The sequence below is a fragment of the Lissotriton helveticus genome, chromosome 3_1, assembly GCF_964261635.1.
Source record: "Lissotriton helveticus chromosome 3_1, aLisHel1.1, whole genome shotgun sequence".
In the NCBI taxonomy this organism is placed as follows: domain Eukaryota; kingdom Metazoa; phylum Chordata; class Amphibia; order Caudata; family Salamandridae; genus Lissotriton; species Lissotriton helveticus.
This window is the reverse complement of record NC_136061.1, coordinates 441,333,765-441,354,146: the sequence shown is the minus strand read 5'-3', so window position 1 is coordinate 441,354,146 and position 20,382 is coordinate 441,333,765. Positions and strand designations below refer to the sequence as shown.

Genomic DNA, 20,382 nt, shown 5'->3' with positions numbered 1-20,382 from the left:
GAGGACGAGTCTGGCCTCGGTGTTATGTATCATCTGGAGTTTGCGGAGTAGGGACTTGTTGATGCCGACAAAGAGAGCATTTTCTTAGCCCAGTTTGCTGGTGATGAGTGTGTTGGTGACTCTCTTCCTTGACTCAGAGGGGATCCATTTCAAGGTCTTTCGAAGGGTGTTGAAGCAGCTGGAAGTGACGGCGTTGACCTGTCGGTTCATGGCGAGTGATTAATCGAGTACGATGCCAAGGTTTGTCGCGTGGTCTGAGGGGGTGGGTGGGCTTCCGATGGCGGTGGGCCACCACGTTAACCTTCTTCAGTCATTGGCTTTTATAGTTCGCCACTATTCAAATGAGATGTTTATCAAGTCTCTGTTATTTTTAATGGGTAGTAACCTTGTCCCATTTATATTCTGATTAGCTTTTGGTCATGAAGCTTTAGGTAGTCATTTTATGAGATTGCACATGTAACCTGATCTATACCTTGTAAGTGAGAGCCAGCATGTATTCTTTGCTGTACTTATTTTGCTGCATACTTTTTTAATTGCTGGTTTATAGCTGTTTTGGTTGGGAGATTCATGTTGTTTGGAGCCTGTGGCCTTTCACAAAGAAACAGCAGTATTCCCTAGCCAACATTGCACTTTCATTTGTTTTATTTTACTGTCAAGGGAAGAGGATGTTGGGTTTCAGCTTATTTTGTTCACAGATTAAACACCATTTGTCAGAAGAATCTACTATGCAATATTTTGCTAAGTATACCTTTTAAGTCCACCTCCTCCAGCAATGTAAATTTCATCTTTTACCTTTTTTTGGTAGCATTCTTCTTTGAGGGTATATCTTTATTCTGTTATTGCAGAATAGGGGCCCTACTCTCTGCTTCAATATTGTTTCAGCCCGCGAGACGGCTTCATTATGGGACTTGCTTTATACTTGCAAAGACACCCAACTGTTGAAGTCTACAATCCTGCATAGGAGTTTCGCTTAATATATTAGCATGGCATCTAAGTCTGTATTGCCTAATTGTTGTACATAGCTTTGCTTACATCATTGTAAATTTGTAAAGTGATTTTTCGCTGCTGTTAGGATGCGTAAGAAACACAGCCATCATTGACGTGTGTGTACATATGAGTATGAAAAGGTGTAAAAGCATATGTCAAGTGGAGGCGAGAAAGAGGAGGGTTGTGAAAGAGAGACGGTAGGGTGTAAGGGAGATTGAGTAGTTAGGCAAGTGCAAGAGAATTTGTGAGAAGAAAACTAGTTGGTGACTGAAAACTTGATGTGAAGTGTAAGCGTGTAACAATGCCTTTCTAGGGGGGGGAAGGCTTTCACTGTGTGTGAGAGAATGCATGTAGGAGAACCTGTTGATTGGAATAGTGTGTGGGACACAATGTAGGATCCTAAACGAGTGTGAGAACAATGTAAATTAAACAAGTACACTGATTTTTAGAGCCCGGCTAATCACCCTTGAGGGTTTCCCGGCGCTGCCCAAAGGCATGGGGATATTAAGCGATTATCACAGACTCACAGGATGTTGATCCAATGCCGTATCGAATCTGGATCACCAGCTCCAAAGTCAGTAGCTTTGGCCATTACACCACATCCTCACCCCTCTTGGACTAGATGTGTGAAATGAAGTTGTGAGAGTGTGAACTGATGGACAAAAAGAAAATTGGTGTGTGCTTGTGTATATGTGAATTAAGCTAGCAAAAAGTCAGGTGGATTAAGAGAAAGAGAGAGCGAGAGAGCATGATTGCATAGGATGGAGAGAGATAGGAAATGCAACAAAAAAGCATGAGATGGAAAGATGAGAGAGAAAGCCATTAGATGGAGAAAGGGAAATCAGAAGGATGAGAAAGAGGAAGGTGTGCCAAACATTCTTTCAAGAAGTACAAGCAGCCAATGTGGCACTATTGGTAGAAGTGATTGGTGCAGACTGTGCCATCAAAAAGGTAGCAAAAATCCTTGCTGTAGCGGTGGAGAGGAAGATGGAAGTAGCAGATTAAATAAGTTACATATGAGGCAGGCGAGAGAGAGAGCGAGAGAGATTGGGAAAGGGTTTAGGCTAATTAGATGGGTGGGGGTAGGTGTAAGAGAGTATGGGGTGGAGAAGAACATGTGGAAAATAATTGTGGCGGTGGGGAGGGTAAGAATATGGATGAAAAAAGAATTGATGGTGAACCAACAAGTAGATGAGAAGAGATTGAGAAACTAAAGTTAAGATGGTGACAAAAAGAGGAAGAGACAGCAAGGAATAGTTAAGGGGGGTTATCTGTATTAGGAGAGAGGGAATAGAAAAGCCAGGAGGGATGATGAAGGGGGAGAACTTTAAGGCTGCTAGAGGCTTATTTTATGTTTTTACCATGTGAAGCATTTTGTTTTTCAATAGCCCTGCTGGGAGGTAGTCTCTGCTCATCCCCCTTCACACCACAAAGGTCTCTGAATAGGTGTAGGAAGGGCCCCAACATATTGTTCAAGGACAAATGTGTATGTGAATGGCAGCAGATGGATCTGCATGAAGTGACAGCAGCAACACTGCATGATATGTCACACACAGAATGTAGAGTGACTTTAAGAATATAACCGACCTCACAAGTGAAAGTAGAAAGGGTGAAATAGATTGACAAAAATTGTGCTGATGTCAATGACACCTGTCAGTGGGTGGTTTCAGCACTTACATATTCACTCACCCACCCACCTATCCATGTCCCTCACTGGATTTGATACCTGCTCTAGAGATCACTGTGCGACCTACATGTCCACTGATGGCTTAACTGCACATGTTTGTGAGCGATGAAAGCCTGCACTACTTGTTTCCAATATTGTAGCTTGCCTGCGGGCAAGGAAACCTTGCAGTGTGGCTGCTTTCTATGACTGATGAAGATGCGTTTTGCTGCTGCCTTGCTGTAACCTTACTGCAAAGAAACCACGATTGCACTGCAGCAGATAATTTTTCAATATTTCAGCCTAATTGTTACCTTTTTCCTTCTGTGAAGGAAGCGTGCAATTCGACCTTTCATTAGGAGAAGGAATCTTGCACTCCTTCGACTCTGCTGTACTTGTTCTATGAAAAGTAAGTTTCTAGTAACGTAACCCATACTGTACCTGTTGGTTGAAGGAGAGAAGCTTGCACTAGTGATGCTCAAGTTGCACTTTTTATCCAAGAAAGAGGATTACATGGTTGCTATAGATGGTGAATTTGTGTGTGCGTAATAGTACCATGCCTTGCTACTTTCACCTATCTTTTACCTGTTGTTAGTGTTAGAGAAGTTTGTATTACTGCTGGTATGTTGTACCTTTGTTTTTTGTTAGTGAAGCGTGGTGTACCTTTTCATTACAGTGAAGCCACAATAATTGGCATTTTCAATGCTTGTTTTAATGTAAGATGCATAGAAAGAGCACACACAAAAAAGTCAACAGTTTATTTTTGGCTTTGGATGTGAGACAAGCTTAGGTTTCAAAATGCAAAAAGAACAATTGATGGACAGAATGCAGAACAATGTTTTACATTCGCCCCAGTACAGAATGTCAGGGTGGACCTTGCTAGGCAGTTCGGTCTGGACTGTTCCCATGAGGCACAGGGTCCAGACTGATTTGCATATGACTGGCTCTAGACTGGGGTGGCATGGTGAGCAAAAGAACAATGGATTTAACCTAGATTTTTTGACTGGGGGTGAATGCATGATTTATTCAGCATTCCGTCCCTCATTTGTTTGCGTAGCACTTTCCACCCTAAGTGGGATGGGTATGCCCAGACGTGTTCCCTTGCTCACTGTTCCACTAGTTTCAAGCTAGCCTGGCTGATGAAGAATAATACCCACAAACCGGTCCCAGGATGCTTTTTTCCAGTCCAGGGAGGACCTGGCTTGGCAGTTCGGTCAGGACTGTTCCCATTAGGCAAAGGGTCAAGACTGATTTGCATATGGCTGGGTCTAAACTGGGGTGGCATGGTGAGCAAAGGAACAATGGATTTAACCCAGATTTCTTGACTGGGCGTGAATGTATGATTTATTCAGCATTCCGTCCATCATTTGTTTGCGTAGTAGGTTTCAAATTGGGCAAGAAAACATCTTAACATTTTTAAAGAAAGCTGCCAAATGTTTCATGTTGTGTGGTGTGAAATATTGGACCAAGCCTAACTTTTCAGCCAACATCACTGTTGGGGGTTTTGAGCCCTTAATAGCAGTGTTTCAACATAACAAATTGAATAGTAAAACTTGTGCATTTACTAACCTCATTTTCATGCTGAGATGCGCTTAATGCTTGCTGTGTCATAGCCTATTTTATTTTTATTCATTTTTTTACTTTCAACCATGCTGCACAGCAACCGCACTTCTGTACAACATGACTGAAAAGCAATTGAAAAATCCAAATAATAGAGCTATTTGACTTTCTCCATTATGTTTTTCAGCCTTGTTGTACAGTAGCGTGGCTGCTATGCATCATGGTAGAAAGTATTTTTTTTTCTTTTTTTTAAAAATAGCAATAAAATGCTCACTGTCTCAGCGCTGTGAGAAAGTGTCTCTTTTGTAATGGTTAGCCCCTCACTTTTTGCTTGGAAAATGCTGTGCTTTCAATTGAAAGTGCACAGGCTCCCTGCCAACCAGGTCTCCTCTGCCTGAGCTCCTTCCTTAAAATGGTACCTTGATTGGCATATCAGACCCCCCGTCGGTCTCTAGTAAATGGTACCCTAGTACTTAGAACATTGGGGCTGAAAAGAGTCATATGGGGAACCCTCACCAAGGCCATGCAAAATGTCACTGCATCCTGCATGCATTGGTGCAGAAAAAAACGACTGCCTGTGTGCCATGCCAAGCAGCACTGCCTAAGGTATAGGTAAATCGCCACTCTAGCAGGCCTTACAAGCCCAAAGGCAGGATGCACTCTATCTCATGTGTGGGCATATCTACATGAGCAGATATGCCCCTACAATATTTAAGTCTATCCTTACTATTGTAAGTGCCAGTTAAACCATAGAGGGTACTTGGGTTGGAAACTCGACAACACGAGTTCCCCAGCACCATGATTGCTTCACTGAATTCAGGATTGTTTGGTACCAAACAACTCCTCTCAATAAACCCACACTGGTGCCTGTGTTGTATTTATTGAAACATACTCAGAGGGCACCAGGTGCCTCCTTAAGACTTACCAACCCAAGTATGGTCTCTGACTGGCTTTCAGCAGCTGCCACCACTAGAAATGTTTAAGGACCACGGGTCGAAAGCCCCTGCTCTATGAGGCCAGAAACAAAGCACATCCTGGATGGTGGTGTCACACCTCTTCCCCCAGGATGAGCACCGTCCTTGAGAGAGAAGCTTGAAAGGCCTTGCCGCCTTTATAATGCGACCCCCAGTGTCTGCTGCTAGAAGCCACTGGTTCAAACCCCACTTTTGGCGAGAGAACCTGCGGTAAAACTATGTTAGAATAGGAGGTGTGCCTCCCCTTCGCCAACTCCACCCCTCAGGTGCTGGAGATGCAGTTAAGCACATTTTACAGTGCCCACTATCTAGAAGATGGTGGAACGTATCCAATCAGGTCTATGCCCACAGGATGGTGTCATAAAAGTGGGTGTAGACACCCCATGTAAGAGACCCATTAGTCCCCATCTGTTACTTCTCTGTAACACTCCTAAATCTAGGATTTAGGTGGCGCCCCAGACCCTGAAATCAGATTACGATGACCTACGAAAAGGCCAAAGAAGAACCTTGCAGTAGTGAAGAATAAATACCCCAACTGACTTGGCCCCAGCCCTACTGGCCTGTCTGAAGCCTTCAAAGACCCTGCTAAAGAAGAGCTACCCGTTCTGCAGCCCAGCGACCTCCAGAACCCTGGGAGGACTGCCTGCCTTATAAAAAAGACTCCTAATCTCCTGTGGACAGCGGACCTATCCAGAAGAATCCAACTGCCTTATCCCCATCTGGCCATTCAGAAGACTTCGTAGCGCCAGGTTGGAGTGAGAGGAATTGACTAGATCAGAGTGAGGGATGCTTCTGAGAAGGTTCGGGTGCTGGTCAAGAGCATGCGTGACCCCCTGTGCTTCACAGAACTGGGCTAGTGCCAGAAGACCCTAGTGAACCCCTGTTTCTAACAAATTGTTTCTTTTAGCCCATTTCTGCTTTGCAATTTGTTGGTGAATGTTAGACGGGGACTCTGAGGGTCGGCCGGACACTGAGGGAGAGGTCCCCGAGGAGGGCCGTCTCCGGTTATCGTACAGACAAGTTACCACCCTTCCCACAAACAGGCACCACACCAAGTCGAGTTCAATACTTTATATAAAAGTCGTAAGGCAAGAATATCAGCGATACAGGATACTCGGACCCGAGGGTCCTCTCACTTCTAGTCTCTGTAGGGAAGAAGGGGGTAGCGGGACAGTCTTGGTACCGGGTCGGTACTGGGGGTGGCAAGAGGCGAGCTCGCAATCCTCGAGCTGAAGAGTCTGTGAGTCGGGCCGCGGCAGCGCCAGCAGGACAAGACGATGGTTTCTCGAGGCAGAGGGCCGCGGCAGCGCCAGCAGGCCAAGACGATGGTTTCTCGAGGCAGAGGGCCGCGGCAGAGCCAGCAGGCCAAGACGATGGTTTCACGAGGCAGAGGGCCGCGGCAGCGCCAGCAGGCCAGTCACGGATGAGTTCTTCTCGGGTCTCTCGACTCCAGGATACAACTGCCTTCCTGGTCTGGCCCTGCCCCCGTTATAGGTCTGGTCCCCTTTGATGTCCGGACCCTCGCACCTGGGGGTCGGGAGGTCCGGGATGAGGGAGTCCAGACACCGAGCAGGGGGGTGGAGCCAGCGCCCAGGGCGGCCTGGGGTGATCGACACCTGGCGGAGGAGAGCCGTTGACGATTCTTTCTCCCATTGACTCGCCAAGTGGTCACTCTGCCTCCTGGGAGGAGGTTGGTGCCTCGATGGTGGGGCCGGCCAGGCCCAGGGTTAGGGTCGAGTTGAGGCCGCGCAGCCTCGTGCTGCAGTGCCCCAAGATGGTGGCCGGGCCGTTGTCGTGGTGTGGATGGTGACCCGGGCCAGCTGGGTCCGGAGCGGGTGTCTTGTAGTGGAGGGATTGCAGGGTACTTCGGGTGGTCATTTGGGGACTCTGGCTGGGGTTGCAGGGAGAGCCAGGGTCCCGGTCCCATTGCGGGGAGGGGGGACAGCCCGAACATGCGGCCTGTCCAACATGCGTCCCCCCCAGCTGAAGGCGGGGAGAGTCAGCCATCTTCCTGGGGACTCTCCTCGCTGAGGCGGAAAAAGCGTGACAGGCCGTCGGCGTTGGCGTGGTCCTGGCCTGGACGGTGTTCCACCGTGAAGTCCATCCCCTGCAAGGAGATGGACCAGCGCAACAGCTTCGGGTTCTCCCCCCGCATTTGCATCAGCCATTGCAGGGGTCGGTGGTCTGTTTGCACCCGGAAGTGGGTGCCGAAGAGGTAGGGCCGGAGCTTCTTGAGTGCCCAGACTACGGCGAAGGCCTCTCTCTCAATGGTGCTCCAGCGCTGCTCTCGGGGCAAGAGGCGTCTGCTGATGAAGACCACCGGATGGTCGATCCCTTCGGCGTTGAGTTGGGAGAGGACGGCCCCCACACCATGATCGGAGGCGTCCGTCTGCACAATGAATTCTCGGTTGTAGTCGGGGGCCTGGAGCACGGGGGCTGTGCACATGGCGGTCTTTAGTTTCTCGAAGGCCGATTGTCAGTCCGGGGTCCAGTTGACGGTTTTGGGGCCCTTCTTGGAGGTGAGCTCTGTGAGGGGCCCCACGAGGCTGCCATAGTCCTTCACGAACCGCCGGTAGTATCCGGTGAGCCCCAGGAAGGCCCGGACCTCCGTTTGGGTCGTAGGGGGTTGCCAGGCCTGGATGGCAGCAATCTTGAGTTGGAGAGGGGCCACCAGCCCGCTTCCCACTTGGTGTCCCAGGTAGGTCACGGACCCTTGGCCAACCTGGCACTTGCTGGCCTTGATGGTGAGCCCGGCTTGCTGGAGGGCGTGTAGAACCTCCCGCAGGTGGCGGAGGTGGTCGGACCAATGATGGCTGTACACAGCAATGTCGTCCAGGTAGGCGGCGCTGAAGTCTTCCAGGCCCGCCAGTACCTGGTTTACCAGCCGTTGGAACGTTGCCGGGGCATTTTTCATGCCGAAGGGCATGACTTTAAAGTGGTAGTGCCCGTCGGGGGTAGAGAAGGCGGATCGTTCTTGGGCCCAGGGGGTGAGGCCGATCTGCCAGTAGCCCGCCGTTAGGTCGAGGATGCTCAGGTAGCGGGCGGCCCCCATCCGGTCAATTAGCTCGTCGGCCCGGGGGATGGGATGAGCGTCGGTCCGGGTAACTGCATTCAGCCCACGGTAGTCCACGCAGAACCGGAGCTCAGGGGCAACGCCCGGGGCAGCTGCCTTAGGAACCAGGACGACTGGGCTCGCCCAGGGGCTGTCGGAGGGTTCGATCACTCCTAGGGTCAGCATTTTGGACACCTCGGTCTGGATGCAGGCTCGTACCCGGTCTGGTACGCGGTACGCCCGGTGTCGAATAGGATGGCTGTCCCCGGTGTCCACATCGTGGAGGCACCAGGGGGTGACTCCGGGGGTGAGGGAGAACAGGGGGGCGAACTGTCTCAGGAGCGTTTGGCAGTCTTGGCGTTGCTCCGGGGACAGGGCCTCGGAGAGCTGGACCCCTTCCACTGAGCCATCCTGCTCGAAGGCCCTCAGCAAGTCCGGAAGGGGTTCTGAGTCTTCTTCTGTCCCATTATCGGTAGCCATCAGGAGGCTGAGTTCGGATCGCACAAAATGGGGTTTTAGCCGGTTGGCATGGAGGACCCGCAGGGGGTTCCGGGCCGTCTCCATGTCGATTAAATAGGTGACGGGCCCTTTGCGTTCGATTACCTTGAAGGGCCCGGACCATCGGTCTTGGAGTGCACAGGGTTCAACCGGGGACATCACCCAGACCTGTTGTCCCGGTTCGAACTCAATGGAGGATGCGTGCTGATCGTACCACCTCTTCATGTCCTCCTGACTGGCCTCGAGGTTGGCTTTGGCGGCTTCTCGGAACCGCCGGGTCTGGTTGCGGAGAGCCAGGAGATACCTGTAGATGTCCGGGGGAGTCTTCTGGGGAGGTTGCTCCCACCCCTCCTTGACTAGGCTGAGGGGGCCCCGGACGGGGTGGCCGTACAGGAGTTCAAATGGGCTGAAGCCGAGGGATTTCTGCGGGACCTCCCGATAGGCGAACAGGAGGCATGGAAGTAGCACGTCCCACTGGCGTCGAAGGGGTTCCTCTAGGCCCATAATCATTCCCTTGAGGGTGCGGTTGAATCTCTCGACCAGTCCGTTTCCTTGCGGGTGATAGGGGGTCGTGAATTTGTAGGTGACCCCGCATTGCTGCCAGAGAGACTTCATATATCTGGAGATAAAGTTCGTGCCCCTGTCACTGACGACCTCCCGGGGAAACCCCACCCGGGAGAAGATCCCCATCAGGGCTCGGCCCACCACGGGGGCCGTCACCGTCCGAAGAGGGATGGCCTCGGGATAGCGGGTGGCGTGGTCTACGAGGACCAGGATGAATCGGTGTCCTTGGGCTGTTCGGGGGTCGAGGGGCCCCACAATGTCTATTCCCACTCGTTCAAACGGGGTGGTGACGACAGGAAAGGGCTGTAATGGTGCTTTGATTTTTCGGCCACTTTTTCCGCTGGCCTGGCAGGTGGGGCAGGCCTTGCAGTGGTTGGTGACATCCTTTCGCATGTGGGGCCAGAAAAAATGGGTCACCAGGCGGTCGTAGGTTTTATCCTGCCCCAGGTGTCCGGCCAGGGGGACATCGTGGGCTAAGTACAGGAGGAAGTCTCGGAAGCGAAGGGGCACCACCAGCACCCGGCTGGCCCCTAGTTCGGCCACTTTCTGCTCGCTGTAGAGCAGGTCTTGGTCCCAGTAGATCCAGTGGGTCCCCGATGTATCCCCGGCGCTCTGGGCCAGGGCTTGCTGCCGAAGTCCTTCGAGAGAGGGACATGTCTTCTGTTCGGTCCGGAATTGTTCCTGCGTGGGGCCTCCCTCTTGCCGCCATTGTGCCAGGTCAGGGACGTCCCGAAGCTGGTCGGCTCTTTCTTCTGTTTGGGTCGAGGGACTGGCGTCCGGGGCGGCCTCCTCTGGGATGAGTGCGGGAGGAGGTTCTGGCCACTCTGGCTCTTCTGGACTGGGGACCGCACGGGCGGCCATGGACCGGGTCGTGACGCAGACCCATTCGGGGAGGCCGAGCATCCCCAGGTGCTCCCTCCGTTCGACAGCTGCCCACGGAGAGCTTTCAAGGTCGTTTCCTAGGAGGCAATCCACGGGGGCATCATCGCGGACAGTTACCTTTAACATCCCCGTTACTCCTCCCCACTCGAAGGGGACGCAGGCCATGTGGCATAGGCTTTCGGAATTGTCTGCTGAGCGGACAGGGCAAAGAATGTTCGGTAGGATTTGGTCTGGAGTGACGAGGTGGCGTCGGACCGCCGTTACACTGGCCCCGGTGTCGCGGAGGGCTTCCGCCCGGCGGCCATTAATGTTGACCCATTGACTGTACTTCTGCGTGTTGGCGGGAAGGGGTGCCCGCGGAATCATGTCTCTTTCCCCTAAGCAGACCAGTGCCATGGCGGCGGGTGCCCATTCTGATGGATCGGCCTCGTACTCTTCTTGGTCTTCCGGGCTTAGTTCCTCCCCTAGGGCGGCCGCTGCCACCTGGCGGGGGGTAGTGTTCGGGTTCTTTGGGCAGTTGGGATCACTGGCGTAGTGGCCGGGTCGCTGGCATCTGTGGCACGTGATGTTGGCCCGAAAACCGGCCCGTACGGCAGGGCTCCCTCGGCCAACCGGGGTCGAGGGGTTGCTGGGGGGTGACGAGGGGCCGGGGTCTCTTCCCCGACCCTGGCCTCCTCCTCCTCCTCGGGGGCGATGGGGCCCTAGGTACGGTCTGGATGATTCGCTGGGTGCGTTTCGGCCAACTCGGGTGCTTTCCCACCGATCGGCTTCGGCGGCGAGTTGTCGAGGTTCAGTTAGCTTACTGTCCAAGAGGTGTTGCCGGAGCTCCACGAAGCAGTTGTTCGAGAAGTGCTCCCATACGACAAGGTCAAATAGTTGTTCGTAGGTGGTCACTTTGTTGCCCTTGATCCACCCCTCGAAGGCTCGGCTAAAAAAGTTCACGTACTCCACCCAAGTTGTACCCGGAATCCGTTTGCAGTCGCGGAACCGTTGGCGGTACATCTCAGGTGTGAGCCCGTATCGAGTGAGGAGGGCGGCCTTCATGTGGTCGTAGGAGATCATCAGATGGTCCGGGAGTTGCAGTAGGGCGTCCCGCCCTTCGTTGACAAATCTCCCCCATAGTCCGGCTCCCCAATCGCTTCGGGGAATCCGGTGGGAGGTCATGGCCACCTCATAGGCTTTAAACCACTGCTGTATATCATCGTTTTTGTGGTATTCCTGGATGACATCTTTGGGGATGTGAACCTTGGGCTCGGTCGAGGCGGACGGGGTCGGTCGTTCGGGGAGCCCGAGACCTCTATTTTGTTTCTGGATCTCCAGTTCTTTGAGATTGCGCTCATGTTCGTACGCTAGTTTCTTTTCTTCTAGCTCTCTTTGTTTTTGCTTCTCTTCTCGCTCCTCTCGGAGCCGTAAGTGTTCCAGAGTTATTTTCTGTTCCGCCAGCTTGAGTTCTCCATCCAAGCGAAGTCGGGCTAGTTCTAATTCGTGGAGTCTGCTTTTTTCTCTTTCTTGGATCTCTTCCAGGGAGAGACCCGCTCTTCTTTCTTCAGTTGGTGCGGGGCTCGTCTCGGTTGTTCGGGTTCGGGGTACGGCCGTACCCGTTTCTGCCCAAGCTTCTAGGGCCCGTTTAAAGTCTTCCTTCGTGCTCAGACCTGTGGTTGGAAGGCCAAGTTCTATGCAATATTGCTTCAGTTCTCGGTGGTTGTAGTCTTCCAATTTTTCCATCTGGAATTTTTCCGTTGTTCCGCTCTCTGTTGGCATGGTGGTTGTGTGTCGTGGGGCGAGTGACTTTCTGTACGATTATGCGTAGGTTCGGATCCCGCCGCTGGCCACCAATGTTAGACGGGGACTCTGAGGGTCGGCCGGACACTGAGGGAGAGGTCCCCGAGGAGGGCCGTCTCCGGTTATCGTACAGACAAGTTACCACCCTTCCCACAAACAGGCACCACACCAAGTCGAGTTCAATACTTTATATAAAAGTCGTAAGGCAAGAATATCAGCGATACAGGATACTCGGACCCGAGGGTCCTCTCACTTCTAGTCTCTGTAGGGAAGAAGGGGGTAGCGGGACAGTCTTGGTACCGGGTCGGTACTGGGGGTGGCAAGAGGCGAGCTCGCAATCCTCGAGCTGAAGAGTCTGTGAGTCGGGCCGCGGCAGCGCCAGCAGGCCAAGACGATGGTTTCTCGAGGCAGAGGGCCGCGGCAGCGCCAGCAGGCCAAGACGATGGTTTCTCGAGGCAGAGGGCCGCGGCAGAGCCAGCAGGCCAAGACGATGGTTTCACGAGGCAGAGGGCCGCGGCAGCGCCAGCAGGCCAGTCACGGATGAGTTCTTCTCGGGTCTCTCGACTCCAGGATACAACTGCCTTCCTGGTCTGGCCCTGCCCCCGTTATAGGTCTGGTCCCCTTTGATGTCCGGACCCTCGCGCCTGGGGGTCGGGAGGTCCGGGATGAGGGAGTCCAGACACCCAGCAGGGGGGTGGAGCCAGCGCCCAGGGCGGCCTGGGGTGATCGACACCTGGCGGAGGAGAGCCGTTGACGATTCTTTCTCCCATTGACTCGCCAAGTGGTCACTCTGCCTCCTGGGAGGAGGTTGGTGCCTCGATGGTGGGGCCGGCCAGGCCCAGGGTTAGGGTCGAGTTGAGGCCGCGCAGCCTCGTGCTGCAGTGCCCCAAGATGGTGGCCGGGCCGTTGTCGTGGTGTGGATGGTGACCCGGGCCAGCTGGGTCCGGAGCGGGTGTCTTGTAGTGGAGGGATTGCAGGGTACTTCGGGTGGTCATTTGGGGACTCTGGCTGGGGTTGCAGGGAGAGCCAGGGTCCCGGTCCCATTGCGGGGAGGGGGGACAGCCCGAACATGCGGCCTGTCCAACAGTGAACATCCTGGGTGGTGCCAAGACACCCTTTGTTTACTCCTACCTTTTATATATGCTTACTGTCTATTTCCACCTGCTGTCCGGGGTCCCAGATGAGGTGTGACCTCAGCCATAAGTTTCCTTGTGTCTGGAGGAAGGGGCTGGTGAACTTCCATCCGGGGTGTCTAGGACAGTGGGTGTGAACTGGAGGGTGGGGGGACGCTTGGAATGAGTGTCTAGTGCATATGCGTGTGAAAGTGCCCATACTGACCTGGCTGGTACCTGTCGCATTGCATAGCGGTGCAAGCGTGAGTGTGTGGGAGGGATCGTTTGTGGAACGACTTTGTTTCATGACACTGGTCGGCGGTGTTGGTTTATATGTTGCTCTTGTGCCAAAAGCCCTTTACTTCTCAACAGTTTACCTGTGTGGCCTCCTGTCACGGTGTTGCTAAAAGTGTTATAATTCTGGGTATATACATATTATTGATATTATTGTAGCCTAGGGTGCATCCTATAGCTGTGTGAAATTGCATTATTAGGAGTGTGAGGGTGTGCCGGGGGCTGACAACGTGTCGCATAAGGGTGCTGTGCGGGAATTAGAATAGGACTTTTCCAATGTGTGCACATTATCGAAATCTGATCAACATGTACTGGGCCTAGTACTGCTACGAAGATTGGCAAGTGGCAAGTGTGATTTATGCCCCAGATTCCGTAATATTCTAGTTACATTTTTTTAAAGTATGTTGAATGTAAACCGCGTTTCTCAACGTCGAGTGTGAAATCTCTCTTTTGTGTTGTGCAGAATATTTATTGTGTGCGTGTGCTGTTCTCTTGTTTTACACGTTGCATCTGAAGGATCCCTGACTGCTCAGTGCTAAGCTACCCAAGCTTGAGCACAGATTGGGCAGTGTGTATAATAGCCTGCCCTTGATGGGAGCGGTGCCTTTTGCCTGTCTGGGGCATCCCTTCGGCCATCCAGACAGTGCCGGTTCCAACAGTCATCCTTAAAAAAGGCAAGTATTATGAAGTCTTGTTTACTAGTTGCAGCAGCACTGTAACAGGTAAAACCTAAACAAGAACCTCCTTTCCCCAAGAATCCCAGAAGCGAGGGGAACAGTTAACCACTAATTACATCCTTGATGCCACGGTAACCACGCCTCATCGGTTATGTCCTCTTCTCATACTAGCACCACATCTCCTTTTCTACACAGATTACTCTCATTCTTGTTGCTCTATCAGTGTATTATTTATTCTACTGCAACTTCATATACGTGGCATGCTATATCCTGGACAAAGCATTGGAGTGCCCCCTCGTACATGTATGTTCTCCATCTTTAAGAAAAGCATCAAACATTTACTGCCAGGCCTAGGCTGTAAAAGTGTTAAAGCTACTTAGGAGTCAGATTTCGAGCAATGTTGTTGGCAAAATCAGCAAACCCAATTATATTGTCTAAGGCACACATTATCATGAATCCAAAAAAACACATTGGTCTGGATATTAAGTAAAGTTGGGCTTCCTAAGCTCTGTACGTAGCAGTGATGAGTTAATCACGTTTTGATTTTCAGAGTAGATTTTATAAAGCCATACTTTTCAATGTTCAACAACTATTGAGCATTCACACCGTTTCCATTTGAGTGTTAAGATGTCTCACAGTGATTCATTGATAGAAATGGGTTTTCTGGTAGGCTGGAGTATGCACCTCAGCCAGGCAGAATTAACCTTTCTAGTCAGGATAATGGGATTAGACATCTAAAATAACCCCAGCTCACCACCTGGGTATGTTGGCACGAGCAGTCAGGCTTATCTCAGAGGCAGTGTGTAAATCATTTGCACCTAACCAGCAGTAATACAGTGAAAGCTCTACAAAATGACACCACACCAGTTTTAGAACAATATCCAATATTTATATGTGTAAAACAAGACCAAAACGATAAAAATCCAACATACAGAGATCAAAATACGAATAAAGCAAAAAGAAACCTTGTATACAGTTTCTTGAAGTCCAAGGCTATCACGGCGCCGTAAACAAACAGATCTAACAGTTCCGGCCAGTAGCCGCATTGTGGGCCGGCTACGGAGTTGGGGAATCTCATAAAACAGTATCTTTGGAGATGCAGAGCGTCTGACCTTGCTGTGAGCTCCGGAGTAGTGGCGTCGGCAGGCGTCTGTTCTGGAGTCTTTGGGTCCTTGAAGTCACACGCTTTGCAGGTCGAACTCCGTGAGCTTAACATCAGGAGTGTCTGGGCTGCGGTGTGTAGGCATTGCGGTGCCCTCCGATCACGGTGCAGTCCCTGGCTTGATGATGATCGTCCAGCGGTGGTGGTGAGAACAGGGCTGTGGTGCGAAGTGGGGAAGGGCTCATTGCGGTGCTGACAGGTCACAGTGCTAGCAGTGTCGTTGTTGCTGAAGCACTGTTGTCGGTAGACCCAAGGCTGTGGTACGAGATGGGGCAATGCGTTGTGTGGGGACCACAGGCCGCGGTGCATGCAGCGGCGTCGGTTCACTATCTGGAGTCTGTAACTGGGGTCGGTCGCCCAAGGCTGTGGTGTGGGACAGGGCGATGCGTTGTGTAACCTACGAGCGATGCCCCCAAACCACGGTGCAGGCAACGGTGTGGATGTCAGCTTGGTGAGAGTCATCAGTGAAACCAGGGCTACAGTGCGAAGCAGGACGGTGCTCCGTTTTCTCCACAAGCGGTGTCCATTGGTCACGGTGCAGTCAGCGGCGTCTGTGACTGCGTCTTCGGGGATACCAGGCAGGCGGTTTTAAGAGAGGCGGTGCGGAGTGCAGTGTCCACAGATCATGGTGCAAGCAGCAGTTCAGTGGCGGCGGAGGTGAGACCCGGGTTGCAGTGCAAAGTGTGGTGGTGCCCGCTGCGGTGCCTTCAGGTCACGGAGCCGGCAGTCGTGTTGTTGACGGCGTCGAGTTACCTTTTCTCCTCTGTGGCAGCTGAAACATCCAGTTCCAGAATCCAGTACCAAGAAAATATTGAAGTCTTTGATTTCCCTGAGACTTCCAACAGGAAGCAAGCTCCAAATAAAGCCCTTGGAGATACCTAGGATTCTGAAAGCACAGTCCAGTCCTTTCCCTTTTCAAGGCAGAAGGAGCAACTGCAGGCCAACCTAGCAAAGTGTTATACCTTGATTCATCTCCTTCTTAGCTGCTCAGCCAGAATGAATGTGATGTCTGTGTGGAATCTTGGGATGCTTGATGACATAGAGAGTGGAATGTGAATGTGCATGTTTGTGTGTGGAGAATGACAGTTGAAGAGAGTGGGCTGAGAAGCAACCATGCAGCTCCTGGTGGGATCTTCTTGGGACCTCTACAAGATTTTCTTAAGATTTCTATGTAACCTGGAACAAACTACTGAACCATCCAATAAACCTTCTACATGAAATATACCTCCTGGCTACCTCTGGTCATTCTGTGGAATTTACCTTAAAACACAAAGCCCACAACAAAGTGGTAGTCTCTCCTCTGCTCTTCTAGGCAGGTTCCTTAGTCCAGGAGTAATCTAAAGTTCTGCGGTCAGGGCCCCAATATTTATACAACATTTCCCTTTGAAATTGGCACAAATAAAGTTCCACTGGCATACATAATCCAGCTCTGGCTGGCTCAGGCCTGGCTTACTCCAGGGAGTGGAGACCGCATTGTGGAAGACAGACACCATCCATTTAGGTGCAAGCAACAACTCCTCACTACTTTTAATGTAGCCAGGTCCATTCAGCCTGGCTTTGAGTCACTCAGGCAAGGCAGGGAACACCTCAGCCCCCCTGGTGTCTGTCTGGTGTGAATGCCCAAACCTGCCCCTGTCAGTCTAACACCCAGACGGCCAATACACAAAAGGCAGAGGCACATAGTTGGTTAGCCAAGAAAATACCCTCTTTCGAACAGTGGTATTTTCAAACAAACAATATCAAAATCATCTTTACTAAAAGCTGTATTTTTAAATCCTCAGTTCAGGAAGCCTAAACACCATTTCTCTATTTTGTCCTAATGGAAACTTATGCTTGTAAGATGATACAAACCAACTCCCATGGCAGCCTAAGGGAGTGATAGCGTTGCAATAGTGAACAAGCATTTGCAATGCAATAGGTCTCGCAGTATTTAAGTTAGAGCTTTTGGTATTGCTTTTGATATTGTTTTTCACAATATATGTAGGACTCCTACCAATGCTGTGAGAGTGACACCTATACAGATTATTGTAGAATTTACAGGAGTGTAACCCATAGACCAGTTCAGGACTGGGTATGTACGATGCATAAAGAGACAATGTCCTGATTGGTAAGGATATATAGACAATTAATTACGCATGCACACAGCATTACTAGCAAGGAAGCGAAGGAGAAACCACATTAGTTCAAGAAAAGTTAGTTAATCATCTTTATATTTTCACATAAGTTATGGTCATAGAAAATACAGTTAAGGGCAGCACTGCATAAAATGAATTTAAGACAACCAAAGAACACTTGGTGCTTGAAAGTGAATATGGTGAAAGTGGCGGCGCAAGTGAAACAAGTGAACAGCAAGGACGGCGCACTGTGAGAAAGTGCAAATTATTTACAGTGAGTGGCTCTAGGGTAGGTGACAACGTGGTATCACAATACATGAAATTTTTAAATTTGTTGTTGAGCCACAGGAATGGAGTACGACAGTTAATATGCTGTTAGGTCGACGGCGTTTCGATCCAGATTAATTCGGATCGTCATCAGGACTGGGTTGTCTAAGTCAGGGTGTGCTTGGTTTCTTTCCGTGTGTAGGGAGAGCTGGTACTTAGTTATGGCTGTCCCATCCGTCGGAGGGGGGGGCATGAGAGTCGCCCTGGTTATCGGAGGTGAGGCGAAGCGATGTAAGTGTGGCCTGAGGGCACTGATGTAAGCAGTGCTTAAAGCGGCCGTCCGCAATCAGCCGTTGTGACAGCACTTCTGTATGAATCAGCGTGCCGTGTCGTGACTGGATCTCGACAGTTTGAATTCGCTTCCTTGCTAGTAATGCTGTTTGCATGCGTAATTAATTGTCTATATATCCTTACCAATCAGGACATTGTCTCTTTATGCACCTATACAGATTAGATACTGTACCAATACTATAGGAATGACTCCCATAAAGGACAGGCACTGCACAAGTTCAATGGGAGTGACACTTACAGAGAACAGAAAGTGTACCAATGCAATGAGAGTGACACTCATAAAAAATAGGCACTGTACCAATGATATGATGGTGACGCCCATAGGGAACAGGCAGTGCACTAGTGCAATGGGAATGACACCCATAGAGAACAGGTGCTGCACTAATGCTCTGATAGTGACCCCCATAGAGAATACACACTGTACCAATGCTATAGGAATGACACCCATAGAGAACATGCACTGCACCAGTACAATGGGAGTGATACCCATAGAGAACAGGTGCTACACCAATGCTATGATAGTGACACCCATAGAGAATACGCATTGCATTAATGCTATAGGAATGACACCCATAGAGAACATGCACTGCACCAGTACAATGGGAGTGATACCCATACAAAACAGGCAATGTACTAATGCTATAATAGTGACACTCCTAGAGAACAGGCAGTGCACTAGTGCAATGGGAATGACATACATAGAGAATAGGCACTGCACCAATGCTATGATAGTGACACCCATAGGGAACAGGCAACGCCCCAATGCTATAAAAATGACACCTATAGAGAACAGGCACTGCATTAGTACAATGGGAGTGATACTCATAGAAAACAGGCAATGCACTAATGCTATCATAGTGACACTCATACGGAAAAAGCAGTGCACTAGTGCAATGCGAATGACATACATAGAGAATAGACACTGCACCAATGCTATGATAGTGACACCTATAGGGAACAGGCAGTGCACCAATGCTATAGGAATGACATCCATAGAGAACAGGCACTGCAAAAATGCTGTGAGAGTGACACCTATAGAGAACAGGCAATGTACCAATGCTATGGGAGTGACACCCACAGAGAATATACACTGCAGTAGTGCAATGGAAGTGACACCTATAGAGAATAGACACTGCATCAATCGATAGATAGAGTGAGGGCGATAGATAGATAGAGTGAGGGCGATAGATAGATAGATAAAGTGAGGGCGATAGATAGAGTGAGGGCGATAGATAGATAGAGTGAGGGCGATAGATAGTGATGGCGATAGATAGATAGATAGAGTGAGGGGGATAGTGACAGAGGAGAGAGAACAAGGACAGTGAGGGACAGAGGAGAGAAGGACAGTGAAGAACAGAGGAGACGAAGGACAGGGAGGGACAGAGGAGGGAGAAGACAGTGTGAGGCGCACACAAAAAACGTGACACGAGGGAAAAGTAACGGAAATACGGTGCAGGGGTTACAGTGCGCGAGCTTCTAAATCCCAAGAAGAATTACAGATTGCCTGTTTATTTCATACTTCGAATTAAATGAAAGTGCAGTGACATGCAAGGGAACTCCCACGAAAAGTGCTGCTAAAATACTCCTCCCGTAAAACTGGTATAACGGGCATACTAACATTGTAGTATCTAATAACTGTGATTCCTTAAACATGCAGTAGGTGCTTATTTTGTAATTATATCATTTATACCGATAAGCAGACTACAGTAAAAAAAAAAACAGTTTCCACGAACGTTAAAAGGTGAGGGCGGTGGGGTTCCGCTTGCACTGAGCGAACCTCCGGTGAAGATGACGATGGGTGTCTGTGTGGGGCAGATCCTCAGGCACAGACTGACACCGGCTCATTCGCTCGGAGTGCCGAAATATCCACTTGGGCGCCCCTCCATAGCGCTAAGAAGCAGCTCTGGTGAACAGCGCCCACAGTATGTCGAGCTCCACAGCACGCATTTGGAATGCACTCACGAGTGTGGTGCCTAACCAAAACTAGAACTGATTTTATACATGTTGCTTTTTAAAAATATAAATGTCGATGTGAAGCCCCTACCTTGAAGGCGCCCACGGGACCGGTGCAGGAAGGGTGTAAGGAGTGAGGGAGGGGTCGGGCAGACTAGAGAATGGCTATTTAGCCATTTACTAGAAATGATTGTACACATGCAGCTTTTTAAAAATATAAATGTTGATGTGAAGCCCCTACCTTGAAGGCGCCCGCGGGACCTGTGCAGGAAGGGTGTAAGGAGTGAGGGAGGGGTCAGGCAGCCTAGGGAATGGCTGCGGGAGGAGGAATAAGGAAGTGTTCACACTTGCTTAAACCAGAGTGGGAGGAGAGAGCACATACTGCAAGTATAGAAGGAAATACAAAAAAAAGAGCACAGATCGCGGGGCGCGACGATCACTAACGGGACAGGAATGCCAGATACGATACAGAGGCGGGGACAAAGGGAAG

General features: G+C 50.6%; 1 protein-coding gene across 1 annotated transcript in view; it reads left to right on the top strand.

Annotated features, from left to right (window-relative positions):
- Positions 1 to 20,382, top strand: part of ZDBF2 (zinc finger DBF-type containing 2) — a 269,121-nt gene that overhangs the window by 1,732 nt on the left and 247,007 nt on the right. The window lies entirely within an intron of this gene.